The following is an 8,590-nucleotide window of genomic DNA, read 5'->3' on the forward strand; positions in this document are numbered from 1 at the left end:
TTTTCCACGACATGACGTGCTCTGCTTAAACGATAGTTGAACACTCTTTCAAGAGTACCTTTTGCATGTGTTTGGCCGGGAAACGGTTTCATCATGTTTTCGGTCAATACAAATGCAGAGTCACCTAGTAAATAATATGGTATAACTTTATTACGTCCTTCCAAAGGTGTCGGAGTGGGCAATTTCAACTCACCTTTTACCATCAAAGAGTATAGTTTAGTATTCTTGTATACACCATCAGATATTCGGCCCTGACAACCGACATCGACAAACCTAATCTTGTAATGAGCATCGGGCATCATTATACTTAAATAAACCAATCTTAGGCATAAAATAAACAAACTAAAAATTTGTTTCAATATTGAAGGTAGATTAATATTTGCGTGGCTCACACTAAACTTGTAAATAGTATACCTACATAAAAACACTTGTCATCGTCTCAAGAATGTGCGACCACTGTAACTATGAAATAAGGTAATTTGTAGTTTTACGAATATTTATATAATAGTAAAATGTTCAAAGTACGATATTTAGATAACAATCAAATTACAGCAAGCGAAATTTAATTATCTATTCATATGATATACTATACTATAATTACAACAAAAATTAATATAATATATATATTATAAGCAGAGCCCCCGTTATTGTACCGAGTAAGCCTATAAAAAGAGCGCGTTCGGACTGGCTCGTTTACTTGCTTGGACGCGCTTGGTGAGGACAGTTCGGATTACTCGGTACACGTGAGCCATTTTCATTTAAATATCTTTAAATTGTACTTGTGAATTACTTGTTGTTGAATACTTTATTAAATAACTATTTGTAATACTAATTGCTCCGTTTGATAAATTATACTTTGATTCCATAATATAAGGTTTGATTGTTACCATTGTTTTTTTTTTGAAGTTATTTCTATTGTTTGCGCTAAAATCAGAAATGGGATAAAAAAATTCAACCCCACATAATTGGATTAAACGTAGACTAACTAATTAAATTTCAAACAACAAGTAATTTAAGTGATATTTAATTGTGTCAATTTTATTATTGAGGGTAGTTCGAAAATAATATTCTTGTGTTTCTCGTTTTTGTAAGTTTTGATAATGGTGCGTGATTCATCTCGCGACCGTTCTCGATTACGTGGAAATGGCTCGCGTGTTTGTAATCCATCGCGGACCCGCATTAGTAACGTGCGTGGTAATACTAAAAAATCGCATCGTATTCGTTTAGCTCGAATTCAGACAGTGACCGCGTATATCGCCTTCGTAATCGTCGCTATTCACGGCATTACGTTTCGCGCCGTTATCATCGTAATCGCGTTGATACCGACTATTCGACAGATCGTTCGTCGCGCCGTTCTCGTAGTAGATTGCGTCGTCGTAGTCGTCGTGACAACCGTAACCGTAGTAGTGAGGGTCATACTCCAATGCAACGTTTAACTACTCCGATACCGGCCGTGGTAGCGACTGCGATCAGTCACGAAGTTTTATTGTCACCCGTCCGTGAGCTGCAAAACACGTCTAATAACGATTTAGAGAAACCTAACTCGGAAAATAAAGACCGTGCTACGGAATCCCTTACTCACGCCTCTGAGGCTTCTACATTTGCGCAAGCGCTTATCGAAGCGGTAAGATCGGTTCAAACATCGCGTTCATGTCACTATTTTGATTCAAACTTCGATCCTACGGTAAATAATATAGACGCCTGGTGTGAGGAGGTGGATCGCGCTAGAGCTATTAACGGATGGTCAGAGCACGAGTGCCTTTCACGTGGCAAACTGCTTGAAGGGTGATGCCAAAGTATGGTTGAGTGAGTGGATCACAAATGTTAGGACTTGGTCAAATTTCAAAAGAGAGTTCAAACCTCTTTGCCCAAGTAAATTAGATTATGCTAATATTCTATACGACGCCATGAATAAGACATCGGAAAGCTACGCTACCTATGCCGAGTATGCACATCGTACTTTGCTGCGTTTGCGAGTTGTACAGGGCCAGAGTGACGAGTTGCGTACTCTTATCGTTATAAGGGGTATTGATAACCCTCAAATACGACCAATCGCCGCTAACGCCGATTTGTCCCCAGATAATTTAGTTTCGTTTTTATCAATTTACACTAAAGCTAATCGCGGTAGACAAGATTCTCGCGGTCCTGTTTTGAAAGTTCCTACGCGCCCACCTCTTAAGACCAAGCAACCGCTCCGATATTAATTGTTACCTATGTGGTCGAAGAGGTCACCTTCGCCGCGATTGTAATAAAAAGCCAAAACCTTCAGTTGTCGGTAGTACTAACAAAGTACCTACCTCATCTCGTATAGATAGCCTGTGCTCTTTCTGTAAGAAACCGGGTCATAATAAAGAAACGTGTTTCGCTAAAAACCGTTCAGAGCCTCGTAACGAACGCAAAGTCAACATATGTTCAGATCGTTTAAATCATTCACATGACAAGGATATTACGACCGCTGTGGTCTGTGGTATACCAATGGACATGCTCATAGATAGCGGTGCTCTAAATGTTTCGCTTGTCTCCTCTGACGTACTGTAATATCTACCATGCCAACCTAAGTTTATTAATTATGTACTCAGGGGTATAGGAGATAAAGAAGTAGTTGCTACCTCGTATATTACTGTCGATATTGAGTTCGATAATATTTCGATTGAAACCGATTTAGTTGTTGTACCAGCGTCAACAATGGTTGCTCCTCCCATTATCATTGGGACACACGTACTTAACCGCGAAGGCGTAATTTACGTGCGATCAAGGAACAGGCAATACCTTTCTCATTCTAAACAGCCTACACACATCAACGTAGTTTCGCAGTCGAAAGGCGATATAGGAATAAATACGCCACTCCAAGGAGAGGAACGTAGTAGATTGGTGAGCATAATTAGTAAATTTTCTGAATATTTGATATCGGGTACTGCAGCTACAACCGTAACAACTGGCGAAATGGAAATCAAACTGAGCAGTTCAACCCCAGTTGTATATAGAACGTACAAGCTCTCTTATTTAGAGAAACTTAAGGTGAGAGACATCACTAGAGATCTCTTCGAAAAGGACATTATAAAACGCTCTAACTCGGAGTATGCTAGCCCAATAATACTCATGAAAAAGCGCAATGGCTCTGATAGGCTCTGCGTCGATTTAAGAGCTCTAAACCGTATTACCGTGAGGGACAGGTACCCATTGCCACTCATAGAGGATCAAATAGATAGGCTCGGTAGTTATGAGTATTTCTCAAGTTTAGATATGGCCTCTGGATTCCACCAAATTAAAATTAAAGGTCAATGCACTCACTTAACAGGATTTGTCACTCCAGAAGACCATTTCGAATATTTAAAAATGCCATATGGTTTGGCCAACTCTCTGATCGTTTATCAAAGAATTATCAAGGATACGTTGCTAACTACTCGTAACTACTCTGCCTAGGTATTCTACCCTTACTAACTAGTAAGGGTCAGGTTAGGCCGAGGCCTCGAAAGTTCGACGCCCTGGTGAAAACATGCCCACCTAGGAACGTCAAACTAGTCCGGCAACTAATAGGCTTGGCGGGGTATTTTCGGAGGTACATAAGTAACTACGCCTCAAAAACGGCTCCCATTGCTCACCTTACTAAGAAAGGATCCGAATTCAAGTGGACACCGGCACTGGAGTCCATCCGTCAGAATATAATCAAGCACCTAACTAGTGAGCCCGTGCTTGTAATCTTTAACCCTGAGCTTCCAACGGAAGTTCACACGGATGCCAGTAGTATTGGCTATGGAGCAGTTTTATTACAAGTGCACCCTCACAACAAGGCACTTCAAAACTTTCGCCATTACCTCGTGGGAATAAAATTCACCATAGTCACTGACTGCAACGCACTGAAGGCTGCTGAATGCAAGAAGGATATACTACCTAGAGTTGCAAGATGGTGAATCTACTTGCAAGATTTTAACTCCTCAATAGAGTACCGAAAAGGAACTTTAATGCCCCATGCTGATTATCTAAGTCGAAATCCGGTCACCACGTATATCAATCAGATTCATAAACCGCGCAATTGGGCGCACACCGCTCAAGCGGCTTACGAGGAAACTCGTGGATTACTTCAAAAGTTACAGGACGGTATCCTCGATCCAAATAGATATGTTGAACGAAATTACCTGCTCTACTATCGTTACACACCGGTGGGAGAACAGCCGCGCCTTCTGTGCTATATTCCTAAAGGACACAGGTTAAGTCTTCTAAGGATATTTCACGACGAGCACGAACACATAGGTGTTGATAAAACATTGGATCTTATCCTTAAGCATTTCTGGTTTCCTGGCCTTAAGCCGTTTGTCACTAAGTATATATCACACTGCCTAATATGCATATCGAAGAAACGTGTTCCTCGAGCACCACTACAAAACATCAGTTCATGGGAGAAACCTGACTTGCCGTTCGACACGATCCATGTTGACGCACTGGGTCCACTGCCCTCTTCTGGAGGATACAGGTTCGTTCTAGTTATAGTTGACAGTTTTAGTAAATACTGTATGTTGCAGCCTATAGCTCGTCAAGATGCCGATCAACTGAAGAAGGCAATTGTGCAGTTGATATCATTATTCGGCGTACCAAGACTTATGGTCACCGATAAAGGCCGTATGTTTGAGTCAAAGGAGTTTGTTGAGTGGGTAAACGATATGGGTTGTGATATTCACTACATAACGCCTGAAATGCATCATTCCAATAGACAGGTTGAACGCTACATGCGCACCGTATTAAATATGATAAGGATAGAAGCTTACCATAAAAACTTATCATGGGCGGATACATTATGGAAGTTACAACTACATAGTTATCAATATAACTAAGCACAAAACAACGCAGACCTCACCACTTAACCTTCTCATAGGCACCGAGGCAACGACACCAGTGATCCGCGCGTAAGTGAGGGATGTTGCCTTTGATGACTCTCCAATAAATCAAGCTGCACTTAGAGAAGTCACGAGAAGCAGGGCTCGTCGACTTCTTGATGAAAATAGAATTCAGCAAGATAAACGTGAAAATCGTCGAAGGCAGCCGCTCCGCGAGTTTAACATTGGTGAATTTGTATTTGTTATAAAGACTTCTCAGTCTACAGGAAAGCTTGACTCCGGCATGCGGGGACCTTACAGGGTCGTGAACATCCTGCCCAGTGGAAGGTATGAGCTGAGGCTCCTAAGTGGTGACTACGGAAAGACAACATAAGCTGCGGCTGAGTATATGATGCCCTGGCGGAGTGAATGGTGTCCCGATGCATGTGCTGCGTTCTTCCATTATAAGTATCTAAGACTGTAGTAGCTCTACTAGTCAGTCTTGAGCGTTGACAATTGTCAAGTCGCTCGTGGTGAATATTGTTACCGGTTCTGGCTTGAAAAAACGAATGCCTTGATATTGTGTCTCAAGTCGTTCTGACGTCGGCAACAACTGTCGAGTCGTTGGAACGTTGGTACAGGATCAAGTCGCATTGACGTAAAGGGGTCAAGTCGTATGAGCGTCGGTCTCACCACCGAGTCGTTCACAGCGTTGACCATTTATATATGACAATTAAGCGATAACATAATGTGTTAAGTCGCTTTTCAGTACAGTATGATTTGGATAATCCAAGGCTAGTTTTGTATTTAAGGCAAAACAGTAATCGATAGTGTGTGATTTCAGGTGAAGCAGACGATTTAGAACCCACTCGATCATCGACACCTAGTGAAGCCAATTCACATGCTGAAGGCGAGTCTCCGGAAATCCCAATTGAAGTTGGTTTGTCCATGCCCATGCTGGATTAGAACATCGGCGTGCTCCAGCTTCGAGGATCGTGGACGATCCACCGTCAGGAGAGGCCGTATAAGCAGACCCCCGTTATTGTACCGAGTAAGCCTATAAAAAGAGCGCGTTCGGACTGGCTCGTTTACTTGTTTGGACGCGCTTGGTGAGGGCAGTTCGGATTACTCCGGTACACGTGAGCCATTTTCATTTAAATATCTTTAAATTGTACTTGTCAATTACTTGTTGTTGAATACTTTATTAAATAACTATTTGTAATACTAATTGCTCCGTTTGATATATTATACTTTGATTCCATAATATAAGATTTGATTGTTACCATTGCTTTTATTTAAGTGATTTGTATTGTTTGCGCCAAAAATATATATATATTTTATTAGAACACACATTTACACTATATTACTCATATTATAATTAATTTAGCAAGTTTTCAGTTTCTAAATAATTAAGAGTTTTCAGCTATTTTGTAACGCTAGTTTTACTTTCCCTATATGTCTTTGTGTATATATTTAAGATTTTATTAGCGGTATTGTATAATTTAGTAGCCTGTGCATCAAATTGTTTAGATGCAAATTTAGTTTTAGTAAATTAACATTTAATTACTGTATTATTTTTACGTTTATTTAAAATCAAAGGATCTATAGATTTGCTTTTGTGTATTTTTAGTATGCATTGCAATATATATAATTATCTTACGGATAAAAGGTCCGCATCTTCATATAATTTTGTGGTATCATAAAGACGATTTTTGCTTCGAATATATTTAATTATTGCTCTCTGTGCTCGTTCTATGCTTAAGAATAATTGAGTTTTAAAAGTACCCCCCCCCCCCCCCCCCCCCAGATTCTTATACAATATAGAAGGATAGATTGTAACAGAGATGTATATATATACTTAGTAAGTTTGATATCACAGACTTTACGTAGGCGTTTGAGTATCCAGATCAATTTTGTAGCTCTGTTGGCAACTACATTTAACTGAGGATACCATGATAAATTTTTGTCTATAATTACTCCAAGGTATTTGGTGGTGTTTACTCTTTCAAGTTTAGTGCATAGACAGTTTTCTATATCAGCCATGTCACATGTATGAGCAGATAAGGTAAAATTTTTATTAGGTTGAGTAGAATCTTTTATTGAAAATGTAATATAATTTGTTTTCGTTAAATTTAAAGTAAGAATGTTAATTTTAAGCCAGTTTTGTACTAAGAGTAGTCCTTTCTCTGACAAAGAAAAGACCTCCGCCCAACTGTCTCCATGAAATAGCAAGGCAGTGTCGTCGGCATAAGAGAAAACTTGTCCATTTTGTATTTTTAAATCTGTAAGGTCGTTAATATACATTAAAAATAGCGTAGGTCCGAGAACACTACCCTGAGGAATTCCGTATGATGTAGAATATTTAACAGAACTAAAAATTTCTTTATTAATTTTAACACGTTGTGCCCGATTATGAAGGTAATCAATCAGTCAGTAAATTTAAAAAATTACCTCTTATACCAATTTTTTCAATTTTACGCAAAAGTATGGGAATAGAAACGGTGTCAAAGGCCTTTTTTAGGTCAAGAAAAATACATAGAGTATTTTTATTTCCATCCACATATTTTGTTACCTCTTGAGTAAGATCTTGAATAGCAACCTCAGTGCTGACTCCCTCACGAAAGCCATACTGAGATTTAGATAACAAACCATACGTATTTAAATACTTGATTATTCTAGTATTTATAATCTTTTCTAATATTTTAGAGATAACTGTTAAGACGGAAATAGGCCGATAGTTATTAACATCCTCTTTAGACCCACCCTTATGTACAGGTTGTATAATGGAGCATTTGAGTTCTTGTAGAAAAATACCTTGAGCGAGTGAGAGTGAACAAAGTCGTGTGATTATAGGAGTAAGTTCTTTTTTGGCCTCTTTAATAAACTTGGTTGGGATATTGTCATAGCCCGAGGCAGTCTCTGATTTTAAGTTTGATATAATTGTTGCTACTTCTGATGGCTCGGGTTCTAGTATTTCAATTGTATTTGCTTGTGAAGGAAGTCGATTAAAATATTGCTGCACAATATGAGGAGGTGTTGAGATTCCAATAGCTAAAGATTTCCAACGTTAACGAAATAATTGTTTAGAAAGCAAGCTGATTCAGTGGGTGTAGGTTTTAACTGTGTAAGTTCTATATTTTGTTGTTTTTGTTTATTTAAATAAGTTATAGTTTTGATACTATTCCAAAGTGACTTATTGTTAGATTTAGATTTATTAAGTATTTCGCTTTCGTATTTACGTCTTAGTTGCTTCACTAAATTATTGCAAAAGTTTCGATATCGTCGGTAAGTTATTTTGAGTATTTCATTAGATTCATCACTTCTTAGCTGTTGCTGTAATTTATTTCTGGTTCTAATGCATTTTAAAATGCCTGGTGTTATCCAAGGTTTTTTTTACTTGAAATTCTTACCAATTTAGTATTTTTGTTAAGAGCATATTGTATGTATTTGTGTAATTCTTGTGTTAATGTATTTTGGTCTTTTATTTTTAATATATCTGGATTATATTTTTCTTGCAACGTCTTAAGTGCTTCTTCATAATTGATAAGAGATTTTGTTTTAGGTGTGGTAGAATCTTTTATTTTTTTTCGATATAGATAAATAACAGTCATTTTATGGTGGTTTAGAACTCCTATAAAAGTATTAAATTGGGAAGGATCAAGGTTAATTATTATATGGTGGTTATTTTAAACAACTATTTTTTCTGGTATCAAATTTATGACCAGGTAGTAACCTATGTGAAGCAAATGTATCAAATTATGAATTAGCGTATTTGTCAC

This window comes from Leptidea sinapis, chromosome 2 (assembly GCF_905404315.1).
Source record: "Leptidea sinapis chromosome 2, ilLepSina1.1, whole genome shotgun sequence".
NCBI classification, from domain to species: Eukaryota; Metazoa; Arthropoda; class Insecta; order Lepidoptera; family Pieridae; genus Leptidea; species Leptidea sinapis.